Source organism: Eptatretus burgeri, chromosome 12 (assembly GCF_056783735.1).
Source record: "Eptatretus burgeri isolate ZD-2024b chromosome 12, Ebu_testis_v1, whole genome shotgun sequence".
NCBI lineage: Eukaryota > Metazoa > Chordata > Myxini > Myxiniformes > Myxinidae > Eptatretus > Eptatretus burgeri.
Genome location: NC_140972.1, coordinates 25,785,545 through 25,804,909, shown reverse-complemented (window position 1 = coordinate 25,804,909; position 19,365 = coordinate 25,785,545). Strand labels below are relative to the sequence as shown.

General features: G+C 48.7%; 1 protein-coding gene across 3 annotated transcripts in view; it reads right to left on the bottom strand.

Annotated features, from left to right (window-relative positions):
* The window catches only part of SMG5 (SMG5 nonsense mediated mRNA decay factor), a 327,200-nt gene that overhangs the window by 211,586 nt on the left and 96,249 nt on the right, over positions 1-19,365 (bottom strand). The gene's annotated exons all lie outside the window — the stretch shown is intronic.

The window sequence follows — 19,365 nt, the reverse complement described above, 5'->3', positions numbered from 1 at the left end:
GCTGCAGATGATCCGGCCGGCACAGGCCTTGCAGCACAGCAGCTGCAGACGATCCAGCCGGTACAGGCCTTGCAGCAAAACAACAGCTGCCGATGAAGTTGGCCGGCCTCTGCCTTGCAGCAACGCAGCCAGCAGATGAAGCTGGCCAGCCTTTGCCGTTCAGTGGAGGTTGGTGGAGGGAGTGCGGTGGTGCTGGCCACTTGGAAGGCGGGCTCGGACCTACCTACCTGTCTCCCTCCCACCTATCGCCTTTGCCTGTCACTGTACTTACCCACTCCCTTAATTTGTCAAACCCCAATTTAGCCCCAACTTATTTTTTTGTTGTTTTTATTTTTACTTCCCCACTATAAATCGTCCCCTAACCCCCTTTATCGTCTTTGTTCGGCTAACCTATCCTGTCACCTAGCCTACTCCCAACCCCTACGTTCCCTTCCCGGAGGGGAACAAGGGAGAGCTAACGTCCTGTGTCGAGGCCCAACGAAGCCTCAGAATGGCCTCCCCAGAGTTCGGCGATCTTAACACCAAGTGGGTCCAGCGGCCCACAACGACAGCGAGGGGATGGATGGTGCGGAGGGGTACATCTCCTAATCTACCCTAACCATTTAACCGTTAAACTACCCCGGGGCTTTCAACAAGCGCCTCTTGCTTAAACTATTGGTTCTATAAACCCAGATTCCCGTCGCCTGTGTTGGTGTCCTCACAATTTCGGGCCTCGCCCCCCAATTTTCTCTCCGTGCCCTCACACGGTCTCCTGGCTGGGACACGTGGCTCCCTTTGGCAGGCACGACCCTCTGCCGAATCTCCCGCTATGGCACCCCCGGGCACTACACTGCCTCCGAGCCTACCAGCTCCCTAACACCGGGGAGTGCCCCCCATGGCACCTCCCCTGAAACGCACACGTGGCAGGCCGGCCTCCCGGGCCCCTTTCCGAGGGTCACCCGTGCCCACAACACTGCCCACGCGGCTAATGGCGCCCCGGGCCCCCGCACCAAGCAGGCGCACCCGTGCCCACTACTCTATCCCGGCCCCCCATGGGCCCATGGCCTACCGCGGCCGACTAGCCTGGTGCCCGGGGTACCCTCTCAGCGATACTCACCTTTCGCAGCCACGCTCCCAAGCCCATCAACAGGGCTCCTGCACCCCTCCAAATGGGTCTCGAGCCTACTTTCCCACCAACAACAAAACGACCTCCATTTTTCAATTTGACTAACCCAGCTAACTCACTTTACTCTGACCCCGGGGTCCCTTGGGCGGGAGTCACTCCTCCCCCCAATCACTCATCGCACCATGCATTCCCCATTCACTCCATTCACACAGACTCGCTGGCCTCACTCACTCACCAAGCACATGCTTCCAATTCACTCACCAACAACTCTTCAACACACACACCGCTGAACTCTGCCATCCTTCTAACTACATCCCCTAACTAACTCGTGCTCCCACGTCGTCCCTTAAACGACAGCACGTTCCTTTTAACACTACGTAGCTAAGCTACGTCCCCTCTACACATCCACAAGTCTGTCACTGTCCTCAAATGTCCCAAAAATCAATTTATTTCCCAACCTAAATCTGGCTACAATCCCTCTAACTAATCCATTCCACGGACTCCATGAGGACTTACCCCTGCCCCATGAAGTCGGTCTAACTAAGCTAACCCTTCCTCCTAACTAGTTTTCATCCTGTGCCCAGGTAAGGGGGTCTTCCACCCCTTGCCCAGGAATCCTGTGCACCCGAAAGTGAGGCTTGCTTTTTTTTTTTTTTTCTTTTCTTTACATGCGCAGCGCCAGCGCGGCAACTCGCGCACTTTACACCTGCCCGTGACGTCATGCAGCTGCACGTGTTCCTCGTCCCTCCTTGGACGGTACCATCCGGCAGAGATACCCCTCCTGCCGGATTCCAACCACACGTGCAGCCATGACGTCACCGTGCGCAAAAAAAAACACAAGCCCCACGTCTCGAGGGGTTCCCCACGCGAACACATGTGCTTTGCCCGTTGGAGCTTAACACACACGATCGCGTGGAGAACCCATCCGGTCCAAATCCGTTATCCTGCCTAAACTTTGTCCGTCCGCGGGATCGGCGAATCCACCGCGTGCGTTTCCGGACCGGGACTTCACTCTCGCAAGCGAGCACGTGGCGGTCTCGTGCGTTGCACAGCACGAACCTCGTGCTCACTGCTGGGTGAACCCGGCACGGTCCCCGAAACAACTACAGCCGCTACCCGGCTTTCTTTCTTCTGTCGCCGTCTCCGTCTCCATTCCACACACGCATACCTGCGTGTTCCGACGCACACAGTCCACACCATTAAACTCACACCGGGAGAAGCGGCTGCGTGCTCCCGCATGCCAACCGACATCTCCCTTACATACCGCTCTCTCACACACACGGTCTCCCTTGCACTCAGCGACCTTGCACACGGCCGTTCACTCACGCGTGCCTCACTACTCACACAAACCATACTACTCACACACGCGGGGGCACTCAACCGCTGTGCCTCATCCACACACCGTGCCTCACTCATACACGCGGGGGCACTCAACCGCGGTGCCTCATCCACACACCGTGCCTCACTCATACACGCGGGGGCACTCAACCGCGGTGCCTCATCCACACACCGTGCCTCACTCATACACGCGGGGGCACACACCCGCGGTGCCTCACTCACACACACACGGCGACACTCACACATGGTGCCTCATCCACACATGGCGTGCTGGGAAGCACGTACTCCGGCACCATCGCCACCACACCACTCACACACGGGGTCGCTTCCACACACGGGGCCGCACTCACCCGCGGTGCCTCATCCACACACGCGGGGGCACTCACCCGCGGTTCCTCATCCACACACGGCGTGCTGGGAAGCACGTACTCCGGCACCATCGCCACCACACCACTCACACACGGGGTCGCTTCCACACACGGGGACGCACTCACGCCTTGCACCACACACACAGGGACAACTACACTGGGGATTTGTGTCCCCACAAGGGTCTCCGGGGCCTCTATACCCCCCAAGCTCTCCGTGCACCTGTTCGCAGCACTCGTTCCCTCAACCTCGCAAAGCACGACCGAACTCACCTGGTCGTGACTCGCCTCAAGGGGGCATACTCCCTCCCCTCGTTCCTGGAGGAGGCCATCCAGGTGCTCGCACTGGGTCCCTGCACGCTCCGCGAGCTCACCCCCATTATCCTCCACTACCTCCGTGTGTGTGTGTGCGTCACTTACCCCGTCTTCATCGTGTAGTCTTTCCTCTATTTTTTCTATCTCCCGTGTCTCTATACATTTATGAGTTTCTATTGTCGTCACCTCGTGTCTCGTCTCACACGTTTTGGTCTCCCCATTTAATTTTTCCCTTTCGGTCACCGTCGATTCTTCTGTCACGACCCTCGCCCAACACGCCCCCCGAATTATTTTTTTACCCGCCTCCACCGCGGGCCTGTCAGCCGTTGCACCCCCTTCCAGCTCGTTTGCTCCTACACGTGGAGTCGCCATTCCCAGCTCCCTGGTCACGGCCTTCATGCCCGCCTGCAGGCATCGGCCCATGTTCTGCGTCTCACCCCGTAGTTCTTTCATTTCTTTTCTCACTTGCTGTGTATTCGCATCCATCGTCGTTTTCACTTCATTTGTATTTGTATCCATCTTTTTGTTCATTTGTTGTGTATTCGCATCCATCTTTTGTGTATTCGCATCCATCTTTTCGTTCATTTGTTTGTTCATGCCTTTTATTTCGTTTTTCATATTCGCTTCCATCTTTTCGATCATTTCCGCATTCATCTTTTGTGTATTCGCATCCATCTTTTCTTTCATTTGTTTGTTCATGTTCGCAATCATCTTCGCTGTCGTTTCCGCATACATTTTTGCCAGCATGGTGAATAGCTGGGTCATGTCGGGTGCGCTTGGGTGAGCCGTTTCGGCAGGGGTCGGGGAAGGGTTTTGGTGGAGAGGGGGGGGGAGGTGTCATACACTGCGGCCGCTGCCGCACCCATTTCGGGCTCTGGGTTCAGTTGGGCGAGTCCGTGTTCCTGCACAATCAACATTTCCTGCACGGGGATTCCATCCTGGACCATGGATTCTACACATTCTACATCCATTTCTAATACCCCCGGCTCCCGCTCGCCTTGAGACGCCATCTTGCTTCTCGTGAAGGGTTAATTTAACTCGCTCGTAATTTGGAGGGAATCGGGGGTCGCTTCTCTCATCCCTGGACCGATTCCCGTGAATTTAGCCGGAGACAGGAGAGCCCGTTTTCCTGTTCTCCGATACCAGTGCCGCGAGGAGGGCGATGAATTTGTATCGCACGACCTGACACGTGTTACGGTATTCGCGCCCGCCGGCGTGCTGACGGCCACGTAACTCGAATCGCGGCACGTCGCCCACCGGACGGACAATCCAGTCGTGACCCTCTCGGACTAACGCCGGGAACCAGTCACGGGTGGACCTTTCGGTCTCACCGCGATCGAGCCAATCAGCCCCCGCGTGAGATAGGGTTGCTCGCCAAATTCGACCTACCTAAGTACCCACGCGGAGGGTAGACCGGGCGATCGCACCTCGCCGCAGGTCGACTTCGGACACGGGCCACTTAAGCGACCCGTTCCGTACTATCGGGATAACCGAGCGGTGTTATCGTCGACCTCGACGGTTCGATTAATTATCGGGCGTATTCAGCCCACTACCAACCCTTTACGTGAAGCAAGATGGGGATTCAATAGAGGAAAAGACGAATAGAAGCGAAGCGGGAGAACAGTTCAATAATAAAGCACATTTATTCGCGGCACACGGGAAGCACACATATACAATTCCACCAAATGCACACAGAAAAGACACAATGCAAGTTACACAAAAAGCAAATGTAAAAGCGAAAACACAATGCAGAGCTAATACCGACTACCGAGCACACGGCAACACTTATACAATTTTACTTCACAGACGGCGCCGACAACACATACCCAAAACCAAGGAAAAGAATACCCTCAAGGATGAGGCGGGCCTGAGGCCGAGACCGGGTCGGCCTACCCGTCTGGTGATGAGACGCGGAGCGGCGATGGTGCCTCAACTCCGCGGGCCTCGCGGACAGTGTCTGGTAGGGGGTGGGAAAGGGGCCCCCTTGGTCGCACTATCTCAGCGCGGGGGGAAACAGGAGGGGGTTGCTGATGCTCGGGGTATAGAGGATTCTTATTGTCCCGCGACGAGCGTCTCCACCTCGGCCAGGTCGCGCTATCGGCCTCCCTGGGTGCAGCTCCCTGCACGACGCGAGCACCCCCTCGTCTGCCCTCGCCGCCTCTCCACAGCTCCATCCCCTTTTTGCTCCGACTCCAACGCACACGACGCCCAGCTCCTTCTTGCCAACTCCACCGCCCGCGAAGTCTTGACTCTCTGTTCCCTCTCGACTCTCCTACTGTCTACTCTGACGAAAACGGTCGCTTTTTATCAGCCCCGTAGCTTCGCCCTCTCATCTTTGACCCCCTCCCTTCGACCTTTCACCTCGCTCCCCATTGGCCCGAGAAAAAGTGGGCGTGAATGCTTTTTGATCCATAAATTTGCATATATCGATCGCCCTCCAACGCCCTGGGGGCGGGGCCAGTTCGCCCCTCGCTCACCGATTGGACGGCAAAAAGTGGGCGTGTGTCGTTTTTGATCCGTTTTTGAAGCACAAAATTTTGAAGCGCGCCCTGCACGAGTCCAACACCGGTACCCACAGGCGGCGCAAGAACGGTGGCGATGCGACGGTTGCGAGGTGTGACGTGAAGGTCGTGGCGGTTGTGGTGAAGCGGCGTTGTGGTTGGTGGTTGATGTTGTGGTTGTGGTGGTAATCATGGCGGTTGGTCCAAAATAAAGATAGCAAAAGAAAAACGGCTATCCTGAAGAGTCGCAGCACGCATAAATGACATGTATTCCCACTAGACAACGGGTTTGGGCCTAACTACACATGTACTTACCGAGATACCTCACCTAAGGGACCTGAATGGTGGTTTGCGAATTCGGTAACCACAACAATATATATATATATATACATATACATATATATATATATACATATACATATATATATATATATATATATATATTCATATACATACATACATATATACATATACATATATACATATATACATATACATATACCCGATATATATATATCGGGTATATAAAAAGCAGAAGAATTAGTAAGGAACAGCTGGGGGGGGAGAGGATGAGAGGACGAGAGTCGGGGGTGGGCAGTGTCGGTGGGGCGAGAGAGGTGGAACTTTGTTTTTATTATATTTTGTTTGCTTGTTTTGAAAAAAATTGGGGGGGGCGGAGTTTTTTGGGGGGGGGGAGTTTTATTTTATTTTTTAATCACTATATCGTGCCTCAGCCTTTGTTGCTATTTTAAATGACCTGTGAACCCATTACATAGAGGGTGTAGGGAAGTGTTTAGGACCCCACACACAATTTTTTTTTGACTTCTACAAATGGCCAACAGGATTAGAACAGCAGTGGGCAGTGCCGAGTACCCCTGCTTGTTTAAAACGAATGTGGGTTTGAACTGCAATTGCATGCTGATTGGACATCGATTGATAAAAGAACCTAAGGGTTTTGTGACACTATTCATGACCTGCTAAACAAAAGTCCCTCCACCGACACACTCATTCAAATGCAACTTTCTGAACACTTTTGGCTGCCTTATATTTATTTTCCTATTTCACCTTAAAGCTCAATCATTCATTCTTCACTTCACATGGAACTAATCTTGCCGTGAATCTGTGTCGTCGATCTGTGCCGCCGGATCGGTCATCATTTCGTGTGCATGCTGTGGCTGCTAGTTGCATCATTTTCTGGGGGCGCAGCTGTGCCGCTGATGCAATGCCCTCTGCTACAAGTCCACTAGTACTCATTTTGCCAACCTCAGAAGGATGACGGGCTGAGTCAATCCCACCCAGTGTTAATTCAACGGTGATAGGGGCTTGAACTCAAGACCCTAAGATCTTAAGCCAGCCATCTTAACAGAAAGCAAACACCAGGCTTGCGAGTCATTGAACTCAGCAAGAAGTAGGCTCTGTCGATATCAATTTTTTTCGATATCGACATTTCAGTGGGGTCATACTATTAAATTTTTATTATATTTTATTTTAACACAGGTTCCAAAAATCCAATTGTCCACTATGTATTCATATATGACGTATACATCATTGACACACGGTAGTTTTTCAAAATATTCCCACACGGGGCATCTCCCCCATGATAAAAACGGTAATTTTACTTCCAATTTCAACTTGTATTAAAAATTATTTTGTTTTAAAGTGAGATCAGCATTGGTAATTGCCACTGGTCAGAATCCATCGCTATCGCCATTCCGGTATGATCACACCAGTATCGCAGATAGCTGACTCAGCACAGGATTTCTAAAGCACACCCGATTCATATAAAATAATAACCAATTGGCAATTGCTTTAAAACCAGCCACGAGGGTAAAGAAAAACGCGATTGTTTGTATGAGTGCTCGGATGCTGGGGGCAAATAGTTAAAACATACGGTACTTCGTGTTACGTCTTGACTTCATACGTTTCTCTGTTCCTGTACCATGTTTAGCCAAGATGCCAAGTGCATCAAAGCTTTTCAAATAATATACAGTATTTAAGGATTGCAAACACCTTTCTTCGATTTGCTGATGATATACCGGATTTTTTTTTCCCATATTGATTTTTTGTGGGGGTCTACCGGTATATTCATAATTACAATATCGGTATATAAATATAACTGGTATATTGATACATCACTGGACCCTCGCAAGAAAGAAAATATGGTGTACGGCTGTTGAGAGTCTTATCTTTACAAGGTCAAGTTGCAATGCCTGGAAGCTTCTCCCATTCTGAATAGGTGCCCCCAGCATGGCTTAAAAACCAATGTAAGTAATCTCGGACTCAATCATAGCATAGATAATCAGGAACTCGAAAGTGCCAGTAGATAACATGATCCAAAACGAGTAATAAAATGATCAACAAACAACTCCATTATTAAACCTCCAATTGCCAATCTTCTCCCTTTCTCAATTCCCTATACAGTGTCGAAGGTAAAAACAAAACGCTCCACGACAAGAAGTCGGGAAAGGTGCAGGATTCGGCATATTCCTTGGTGGCATAGAGGCGAGCTCCACAAGAACTTGGGTCAAAAAGATGATTATTGCTGGCAGATCTTTGCACCAGTATTCAAAATTCTGGTGGAATAATGAGAGAATGCAAGACAATTAAAAGTTATAGCCATCCCTCAGCCAGGAAAGACACCCGATTCTACTTCTGCAGCCCTTGTTCCAAGGAAATAAAGCAACCTTTCTTGTAAAAACAAAGCCAATCCTGGAGAAGGAGACCCTCAAAGTTGAGAGCCAGTAGTATCTGTTGTGGCCAGTTTCTGGCTTTGATAGGTCATACGGAATCCGGCTGAAAACATACTTCTTTTTTTCCTTGTCAAGGCTCGTATGAGAGCTAACACATAATACACAGCAAGGGGAGCATGAGACAAGAGGGGCGGGAGTCGGAAGAACAAAACAGTGGGGAACAGAGACATTAGATCTGTGAAAGGGAGAGGGATGGGGTGGGAACATGGGGAATACAAGATGGACATTACAGGGACTTTCAGGAAGGAAAGCAGGGAATTTGAAGGAGGTGGGTTTAGGTGGATTATCGGGGGTAGAAAAGATCAAGGATTTGGATGGGGGATGATAAGAGGTGGTGGTGAACAGTTGTTTTGAAGGCCTCGAGGGAAGAATGGGATTGAAATGAGTGAGGGAGTTTATTCCAAATGCGGGGAAAAAAGAGGAATGAAAGAGTGAAGGTGAGCAGTGATTCGTGATTTGAGTAGTTTTACCAGAAGGGGGTTGTTGGCAGACCTTGAGCGCCCTGCGGAAATGTGGTGGGGACAAATCGCAGAGAAAGCAGGGGGGAGAGGCTGGATAGGAGACAGTAGAAGACAGAGAGACCACCGACCAGCCTGTGGTGAGAGAGCGAGAGGCCCAAAGACTCAGCCTCATCGCGGGAGATGCCAATGATCCGAAATGCCTTGGTTTCCACAGCGTGAAGCCGAGAAAGGTGGGAGGCAGGAGCACCAGCCCAGAGGGGAGAGCAGTACTCCATCAGGCTGCGGACAAAAGGCTTTGTAAGTGGTCAGGAGCTCATGTGGGCCGAGGAAGGACTTTGCACGACAAAGGATTCCAGTCGGTGACTAGCTTTGGAGGCGAGGTTTGAAATGTGGCTTTCCCAGGCAAGGTCATGGCAGATGGTGAGACCCAGAAGCTTGAAAGAAAGGATTTCTTTCAGAGGATTGTTGAGAAAGTGGATGGGGGGGGGGGGTTCTAAACGGTCCTTTCGGAGAGACATAATGAGAGTGTGAGATTTGTCCGGATTGAAAGACATGTTCCACGTGTTGGACCAGTTTGTGATTTTACTGAGATCTGCAGTGAGCAAAGAAGCTGCTGCATGCCGGTCTGAGGGATGACAGATGGTACGGCAGAGGGTGGAGTCATCAGCAAAGAGATAAAGAGGATTTTCCAGGGAGTCGGAGAGATCCTTGATGAAAACCAGAAAATTCCGGTTGAATTCCGGTTCCGGTTTTGGAGCAGCAAGAGGTCTCCTTCGGGGCTCCCTGCTGACGTTCTCAAAGCTAAGTTTCCGGTTGTTATTTGTCCCGTTTTAACTGTTTAATTTTCTCACCTACATGTTACTGTGTGTTGCTAGTTTGGTGTTGTTTCAAAAATCGTGCTATTTTGTGAGTATTTTTGTCGACGTTCTTACCTGTGCTTGAAGCCTAGGCCTAGACTTGAGGCCTACCGGTTCCACTCGGTGTTCGATCGTTTTTTTTTTTTGTTTGTTTTTTCTCCCCATTACCTTCAATCTCTATCCTCCCCATTACCTTCAATTTTGATCCTCCCCACTTTCCAAACATCCCCCATTCTCCCAACTAATCTCTTTCTTATCTTAAAAAAAAAAAAAAAAAAAAAAAAAAAAAAATACCCGACAACAACAACAACAACACGCTCACCTTCTCCCGATTTTGCTTCTTCTTCTTCCTCTTAACTTCCTCGTCTTTTTCCTCGATTTTTTTTTTTTTTACACTTCCATGACCTAATCTGTTGAACTCTCTCATACATTAATATTAACAAAAAAAAATATATATATATATATATATATATATATATATATATATATATATATATATATATATATATATATATATATATATATATATACACCCAACAACAACAACACGCTCACCTTCTCCCGATTCTTCTTCCTCTTAACTTCCTCCTCGTCTTCTTCCTCGATTTTTTTTTTTTTTACACTTCCATGACCTAATCTGTTGAACTCTCTCATACATTATTTTTAACAACAAAAACGATCTTATAATGCTTCATCTTCCTCTCTCACACATGTGGTACTCTTTACTGTTTCACAATGCACTACTCTTCTGCTATTTTAACAGACTGCTCTCATTTCGACCTCTCCTTCATTCCTTGCCTAAAAATCCAACTATTACAGCGCTTCTTCTCTCCATGCTCTGAATTCGCCTTCATTGCATCCATCAAGAATTGTGTTAAATCGCATCTCTGACCTAAAACTTTTAAAAACCACAGTTTGCCATGGATGTTCGCTTTCCATCAACCATTCTTTTTTTCCAACTTCAGTGCCAACTCACCCCCTCTCCCCTCACTCTCACTCTCAAAGCAACCATCCCACTCTTCTCCCTCCAAGCCTCCCTCCCACCTCTCTCAAAAATTCCCCCCTCACCTTTCTCCCACCTTTCATCCCCCTCACTCTTCCTTCTCAAAGTTGCCCCCTCTCTCATCCACCAACCTGCCTCCCTCCACTGCCCTCTCACCTCCATCTCTTCACTCCACCTCCTCAAATCCTCAACTGCCTTCTTTCTTGTCTCTTGTCCCCCTCTCCCCCAGCACCACAGAGCCTTTTCTCCTCCTCATTCGGCCCCCTCCCCTCGTTATTCTGCAATACCCCACACTCCTTCAGCAACCCTCCTTACCTGCCCCCCTCGTCCCTTGTCCTACCCTCCCCCTCCCCCTCCACCTCCTGCACCCAAAGCCTCCTCCCCTTCCTCTTCATTAAAAGTGTGGACCTCAAATATCCGGGGCCTTCGCTCAAACCTTTCAGATCTTTCCATACAGGTTGCCACTGACAAACCAGACATTATCTGCCTAACAGAAACTTTCCTCTCCCAAGACATGTCTGACTCCCAAGTATCTCTCCCTGGCTACACCCTCTTACGGTATGACAGACCGGAGCCTCGTCCTGGTGGAGGTGTTGCTCTCTTCATCAAAGACTCCATTCCTCACTCTCCATGCACTGCTCTCACTCCCCCACACCCCCAGGAATACCTCTGGCTTCGGCTTCCCCTCCACTCCCACCTCATGTTTATATGTGTACTGTACCGTCCACCGAACAGTGATGACTCCATCTACACCTCACTATCCGAAAACATGGACCATCTTCTATCTTCTCATCCAAACTCTCTCTTCCTCTTATGTGGTGACTTCAATTGTCATCACGCCAGTTGGCTCGGTGTGGGTACCTCTCTCACCTGCCATGGCACCTCAGCAAAAGCTTTCTGCGACTCATTGGGACTGACTCAATCGGTCAACTTCCCGACCCGGATCTCAACCAATGGTACTCCATCTCTTTTGGATCTGGTTTTGACAAATTTCCCTGACAATATCTGCTGCTCTTCCTTCGCTCCAATTGGTTCTTCTGACCACGTCCTTGTCAAAGTGGACATCTCTCTGGCTGTTATCAGAGAACCACCTCACCGCCGTCGAGTCTGGCATTTCACTCAAGCCGACTGGCAGGGTCTCCAAGCAGCCATCAAACTTACAGACTGGTCTCCTATCACTTCTTTCTCAAACATCAACTCATCCTAGGAATTCTTTCGAAGAAACTTGCTCTCCCTCATGCACAGATTTATCCCCTCTCGTGTTCAGTTGTCTTACCCTTCCTCCCGCCCTTGGTTTACTGAAGCTTGTGGCGAGGCAGTTGTCCTGAAACAACTTGCCTTTGCCTCATGGAAAGCAAACCCAACTGAGGGCAATCTCAGTTCTTTCCACAAAGCTCGGAACAAGTGTGTATCTACCCTCAGGAGAGCCAGAAAACAACATCTTTCTCATCTCAAGTCTGAACTCTCAAACCTCTCTCCCTCCTCAAAATCCTGGTGGCGTTTAATCAAATCTGTTTCTGGTGTATGTTCCCCCTCCATCCCCTCCCTTACCTCAAATGGCCGCACTGCTGATTCCACACGTGATAAAGCTGAATGTCTAAACTCGGTGTTTGCAGCTAAATCTTGTGTCCTAAACCCATCACTATCTCTACCCACTTTACCCAGTCGCACCCAACTGTCCCTGGACTCTGTATCCTTTTCTCCTGACAAGGTGGAGAGCTTGCTTTCAAACCTCGAGTCAGATTCTGCAACCGGTCCAGACGGCATCAGCCCACGTGTCCTCAAAGCCTGCTCTTCTGCTCTTGCTCACCCTCTCTCTGTTCTATTCACCCTCTCATTTGCCCAAGGTCATCTGCCATCTGCTTGGAAATCTGCTAACATCACCGCCCTGCATAAAAAGGTGCAAAAACAGATCCCTATAACTACAGACCAATCAGCCTTCTCCCAATCATCAGCAAGGTGATGGAATCCATCATCGCTTCAGATATGAAATCCTTCCTCTTCTCCAATGGCTTGATTTCCAATCATCAATTTGGTTTCAGACCAGGTCACTCTACCCTGGATATGCTGCTTCTGCTCTCCCATCAATGGATGGAGGTCCTCAATGCCAGACAGGAAATCCGAGCCGTATCCCTGGACATATCACGTGCTTTTGACACAGTCTGGCACCCTGCCCTACTCACCAAACTCTCTTCCCATGGTATTCAAGGCCATCTCCACTCATGGCTCGCAGACTTCCTCTCCTGTCGCAGTCAACGTGTGGCCCTAAATGGAGTTCTTTCATCCCCTCTTCCTGTGCAGGCTGGAGTTCCTCAAGGTAGCGTTCTGGGCCCTGTTCTTTTCTGGTTTTCATCAATGATCTCTCGGACTCTCTGGAAAATCCTCTATTTCTCTTTGCCGACGACTCCACCCTCTGCCGTACCATCTGTCATCCCTCAGACCGGCAAGCAGCAGCTTCTTCGCTCACTGCAGATCTGGATAAAATCACAAACTGGTCCAACACGTGGAACATGTCTTTCAATCCAGACAAATCTCACACTCTCACTATGTCTCTTCGAAAGGACCGTTTACAAAACCCCCCCATCCACTTTCTCAACAATCCTCTGGAAGAAGTCTTTTCTTTCAAGCTTCTAGGTCTCACTATCTGCTATGACCTTTCCTGGGAAAGTCACATTTCCAACCTCGCCTCAAAAGCCAGTCGCCGACTGGGAATCCTCCGTCATGCTAAGTCCTTCCTCGGCCCTCTTGAGCTCCTGACCACTTACAAATCTTTTGTCCGTAGCCTGATGGAGTACTGCTCTCCCCTCTGGGCTGGTGCTCCTGCCTCCCACCTTTCTCGGCTTAACGCTGTCGAAACCAAGGCATTTAAGATCATCGGCATCTCCCGCAATGAAGCTGAGTCTTTGGGCCTCTCACTCAATCACCGCAGGTTGGTCGGTGGTCTTTCTGTCTTCTACCAACTACTCTCCAGCCTTGCCCCCCCTGCTCTCTCTGCGATTTGTCCCCACCACATTTCCACAGGGCGCTCAAGGTCCGCCAACAACCCCCTTCTGGTAAAACTACCAAAATCACGAATCACTGCTCATCTTCACTCTTTCATTCCTCTTTTTTCCCGCCTTTGGAATAAACTTCCTCACTCTATTCTTTCCCATTCTTCCCTCCAGGCTTTCAAAACAGCTGTTCACCACCACCTCTTATCTTCCCCCATCCAAATCCTCGATCTTTTCTACCCCCGATAATCCACCCAAGCCCACTTCCTTCATTTCTCCTGCTTTCCTTCCTGAAAGTACCTGAAATGTCCATCTTCTCTTCGCCATGTTCCCCGTCCCATCCCCATCCCTCTCCCTTCCACAGTCCACCTAATGTGTCTGTTCCCCACTGTTTTTGTCCCTTCCACTCCCACCCCTCTTGTCTCATGCCTCCTTGCTGTGAGTTGTGTGTTTGCTCTCATACGAGCCTCGACCAAGGTATACAAAAAAAAAAATAATAAATAAAAAAAAAGAACAGGGCCCAGAACGCTGCCTTGAGGAACTCCAGCCTGGACAGGAAGAGGGGATGAAAGAACTCCATTTAGGGCCACACGTTGACTGCGATAGGAGAAGAAGTCTGCAAGCCATGAGTGGAGATGGCCTTTGATACCATAGGAAGAGAGTTTGGTGAGCAGAGCAGGGTGCCAGATTGTGTCAAAAGGACCCGATATTGTTACGGGGCCGGGTATCGGTGGCGAGCACGACCGCGAGAGGGAGCAGTAGAGTCGGCTCCACCGAACACACCGGAATTGAGGTCGTGCCTTTTGGATAAGTCCTAAAGGCACAGGTCCCTTACTGGACCATGAATCACCAATAATTAATTTGACCGCGTGGGGTAGGGTCAATTGCCAAACTTCAATACACCTAATTACCCACGTGGACGAAGTTACCAGGGAATTCACACTCTCAACAGACCTCGAGCGGAACGAGCCGTTACCGAGCCCGAACCACGTGTAACCCGAGCGGAGATTACCAAGGCCCGTCGGACCAAATTAACAATTTACCCTCGCTATCTCTCAATACACACCGTGCCAAGCCAATGAAAGAAACACAGAAATGAGCTGGAACATTTAACAAAAGGGATATTTATTTATAATGGGGCAGGGGAGCACGCAAAAAGACAGAGTTAACCGAATACTGAAGGAATAGCAATTTATGCACAAGCACTTATGTAGTTTTACTTAATAGACTGGTGCCACAAACACACACACATGTACACCCAAAAAGAAACGGACCCGTCAGGTCTTTATTGGAGGCCTCCAGCTCGAGGAAAGGCGAACTGGAGGTCAGAGCCTATTCTCGGACCTCTCCGCCTCGTGCAGTCTTCGACGATCCGGTGTGGCAGGACTCGAACCCACCGCACAATGCTGCTCCAAGCCCAGACAGGCAATCCTCGTAGGACAGGCTCGCAGGCACACAGGCCACAAGAGAAGACGCTCTGTTGGCGGGACCCCAGGAAGGCGACGACTGGCTTCAGGAGACCACCAGACTTCCGAAGACCGAAGACCAGCAGACAATTTTCAACTCTCTCAAGACCAGAAGACAACTCTCAACAACAACTCCTCTTTCGTTTTGCCCACACGTGCCTCTCTTATCCTACGCTCGCACTCCCTCAATGGGCAGAGAGAACGCTCTATGCCCATATTTGGAGCCAAGCCAGAGCGAAAACGCTTGTGCCCATATTTCGGGCGAAGCCAGAGCATAACGCTTGTGCCCATATTTGGGGCGAAGCCAGAACGAAACGCTTGTGCCCATATTTGGGGCGAAGCCAGAACGAAACGCTTGTGCCCATATTTGGGGCGAAGCCAGAACGAAACGCTTGTGCCCATATTTTGGGAGAAGCCAGCACACCAACGTCCAGAGAAGCCACGCCGAGCACACTGGACTCCGCCCACGTACGTGCTGACACGCACGCGTGCAATGGTGCCGGTGGATGATGGTGGAAGGAAGCAAAGGCAGGTGTCGTTGTCGTTGGTAATTTAAATCCTAACTATCATAACTGAAATTCCCCTCAGTTGGGTTTGCTTTCCATGAGGCAAAGGCAAGTTGTTTCAGCACAACTGCCTCGCCACAAGCTTCAGTGAACCAAGGGTGGGAGGAAGGGTAGGACAACTGAAGATGAGAGGGGATAAATCTGTGCATGAGGGAGAGCAAGTTTCTTTGAAAGAATTCCCAGGATGAGTTGATGTTGGCAAAGTAGCAAGAGGAGACCAGTCTATAAGTTTGATGGCTGCTTGGAGACCCTGCCAGTCGGCTTGAGTGAAATGCCAGACTCGACGGTGGTGAGGTGGTTCTCTGATAATAGCCAGAGAGATGTCCACTTTGACAAGGACGTGGTCAGAAGAACCAATTGGAGCGGAGGAAGAGCAGCAGATATTGTCAGGGAAAATTGTCAAAATCAGATCCAGAAGAGATGGAGTACCATTGGTTGAGATCCGGGTCGGGAAGTTGACCGATTGAGTCAGTCCTAATGAGTCGCAGAAGGTTTTTGTTGAAGTGCCATGACAGGTGAGAGAGGTACCCACACCTAGCCAATTGGCATGATGACAATTGAAGTCACCACATATGAGGAAGAGAGAGTTTGGATGAGAAGATAGAAGTTGGTCTATGTTTTCGGATAGTGAGGTGTAGATGGAGTCATCACTGTTCGGTGGACGGTACAGTCCACATATAAACATGAGGTGGGAGTTGAGGGGAAGCCGTAGCCAGAGGTATTCCTGGGGGTGTGGGGGAGTGTGGGCAGTGCATAGAGAGTGAGGAATAGAGTCTTTGATTAAGAGAGCAACTCCTCCACCAGGGCGAGGCTCAGGTCTGTCATACCGGAGGAGGGAGTAACCAGGGAGAGATACTTGGGAGTCAGAGACGCCAGAGTCAGAGACGTGTATATATGTATATATATATATATATATATATATACACATATATATATATATATATATATATATATATATATATATATACATATACATATATACATATACATATATACATATATATATACATATACATATATATATATATATATATATATATATATATATATATAATGACCGTTTTTATAGCCATTTTTCCCTGCTGTGCAGGGGTTGGGCTTTTTCTTGAGGCAATGTTTTATGGCCGGATGCCCTTCCTGACGCCAACCCTGGTCGCCTCTTACGACACACAGGGATATGGTACACCTATTCTAACCGGGGCATAAACCGGGACCAGTACACTGGTACTCACTTCACCGACCTCGGAAGGATGACAGGCTGAGTCAACCCCCTGGTTTTAATTCAGCAGCCAACGGGGCTTGAACTCAGGACCCTGGGATCCCAAGCCGCCACCCTAACCACTAAGCCAACACCAGGCTTTTATATATATATATATATATATATATATATATATATATATATATATATATATATATATATATATATATATATATATATAGACACATTTTAAAATCAGGTGATCATGCGTAGTTAACGTGCAATAATCTTTGGAGGTACGATGGTGAACATAAGGTGCCACGGTTGTGCTTCCCACAAAAAGCAAAGTTGAAAGATGGAAAAGTCGTTCCACCAAGAATGCCCAAATATCAAGTTTTGAGTTAAAAAAAGAAATCTTCTGTTTTAACCCCTGTGATCCTAAGTCTCCACCCCACGGGGCATGAACCAGTGTCAAATCCACAAAAACCGTTACATATTGTTACGTTTGTGGGAGGGGGGGAGGGGTAAAGCAGGAGAAAAGATGGCTGAGGAGAACGGAGAACTGAGAAGTTTGGAGGAGGATCGTAGAGTTCTGAGTCGAAGGAGAGTTTTAAGGAGGTTCTCCTGCCTGCCTGTCTGTCTTCACCCTGTGCCCATTTCATCTGCCTGCTGCTTCGTCTCCCCATCGTCTGTCTCATCGTCCTGCCTGTCTGTGGCTCCTTCGACGTCCCCACCACCCAGATATAAGCCACCCTGTTTTTTGTTCCCTTTCCCCATCGATTATTGCGTCTGGAGTGAGGTGCGTTAGTTTCTTAAGATTCATTTTTTTTAACTCACTGCATATAATTATAAATTATTTATCAGGAGTTAAAAAGTGTTTGGTACAACACGGGATTTTAATCTCCTGCTGCAACGAGCTCAACGTCAGTTGACGCTCCAATAGTTCATGCGCCTCTCAATGTTGATTGCATATACAAAGTTTCATTGAAAAATGTTTTAAAATGTACCCGAATAATCGCATGTTTTGTTTGACCTTTTGACCCCATCCCAGGGCTCAGAGGGCAGGGCATAAAGGATACTGTTCTCACACCTTCTTGCCATGTGGTGTATATAACTACTAAGTTTGGTGAATTTCTGCACAACTGTTTTGGAGATAGTGGCAGACGGACAGACAGACAGGCAGACAGACAGACCCGATTACAATATCACCCCCACTCCCCACTCCCTGTTTTGTTTGCAAAAAATGTGGGGATAACAAGTACTGCACAGCCATTATGGAATTGTGTGATAGCAATGAAACATGCCACTTAAAATGTAATAACAGTAATGATTCAGGTATAGATCGGAATGTCGACACGTTGATAATGCCAAAAAGAAATTCGGCAGGGAGTATATAGATATACAAGTACATGGAGCAGTGCGTGTCAAGTTTAACATGCATCATTAAAAGTCTAAAACCGGCGTACCGTACTGCTCAAAATGCACACAGAAACTAAACAGACATACCACAACGGAGCACACTGATGCAACCTGGTTAAAAACTCACGACTCATTAGAACAGTCATTTCAACAGTCCCAATTACGGCATAGTAAAGGGAATTTGTAAAGTCTGTAATTTGGGTGACACCGCGTACTGTGCCGTTAATGCAAACGATCCATTCAATTGCAGCACAAGCGACAATGCATTCTGATGCTATTTCAAATTAACTTAATTAAAGTACAAAAGCAATTTGTCAATACACTTTTATGTACACGCAGAGCAATTGCAAAAAAACTCACTTCGTTGCTCATTGTAACGACAAAAGCATCACCACATGAAGCAACATCAAACTCGCAGAAGCGGCTTTATGAACTGACTTTTTCTGCTGCAAAAATCTGCATTATCTGACGAAAGGCTGCGTTGAAGCGTTTCATCCATTATCTCAGCTGTATGATTAAACACGTCACACCCTAATGAAATTCACTACGTTATCAATCACCCTAACGTCCATCGCACGCAGCTACACAATTGGTTCATAAGCCCAATGACACACCGTGCACACCAATGGTTTCCTATGGGCTCTGGGTTGGTGGCCGTAAGCAAATCCCAAAAGGCTGCCTTTTTCGGGTTATTTTCTTTTTCCCTGCGCCTACAACGAAAGCATCAAGTTAGATTACCTCCATCTCACACCTGCACTCCCAGTTGTACTTCCCACATCCATTACAGCCAATTAACTACTTGCACACAAATTGCTGCTTGCAGCTGCCATTGGGCAGAAAAGGTATTGCCTGCAAGAGGCAATTAGCCCCACAACAACCCTTACCTAAACGAGTCATTACAACAATGATTTAAAACCTATTAGCATGCCCTTGCACTGCATGCAAACAAAGTATTTCATAGCCAGCCGTGGAAATCGTAAAAACAAAAAGAGAATTTTTTTTTTTTACGAAAACAACTGAAGGGTTAATTA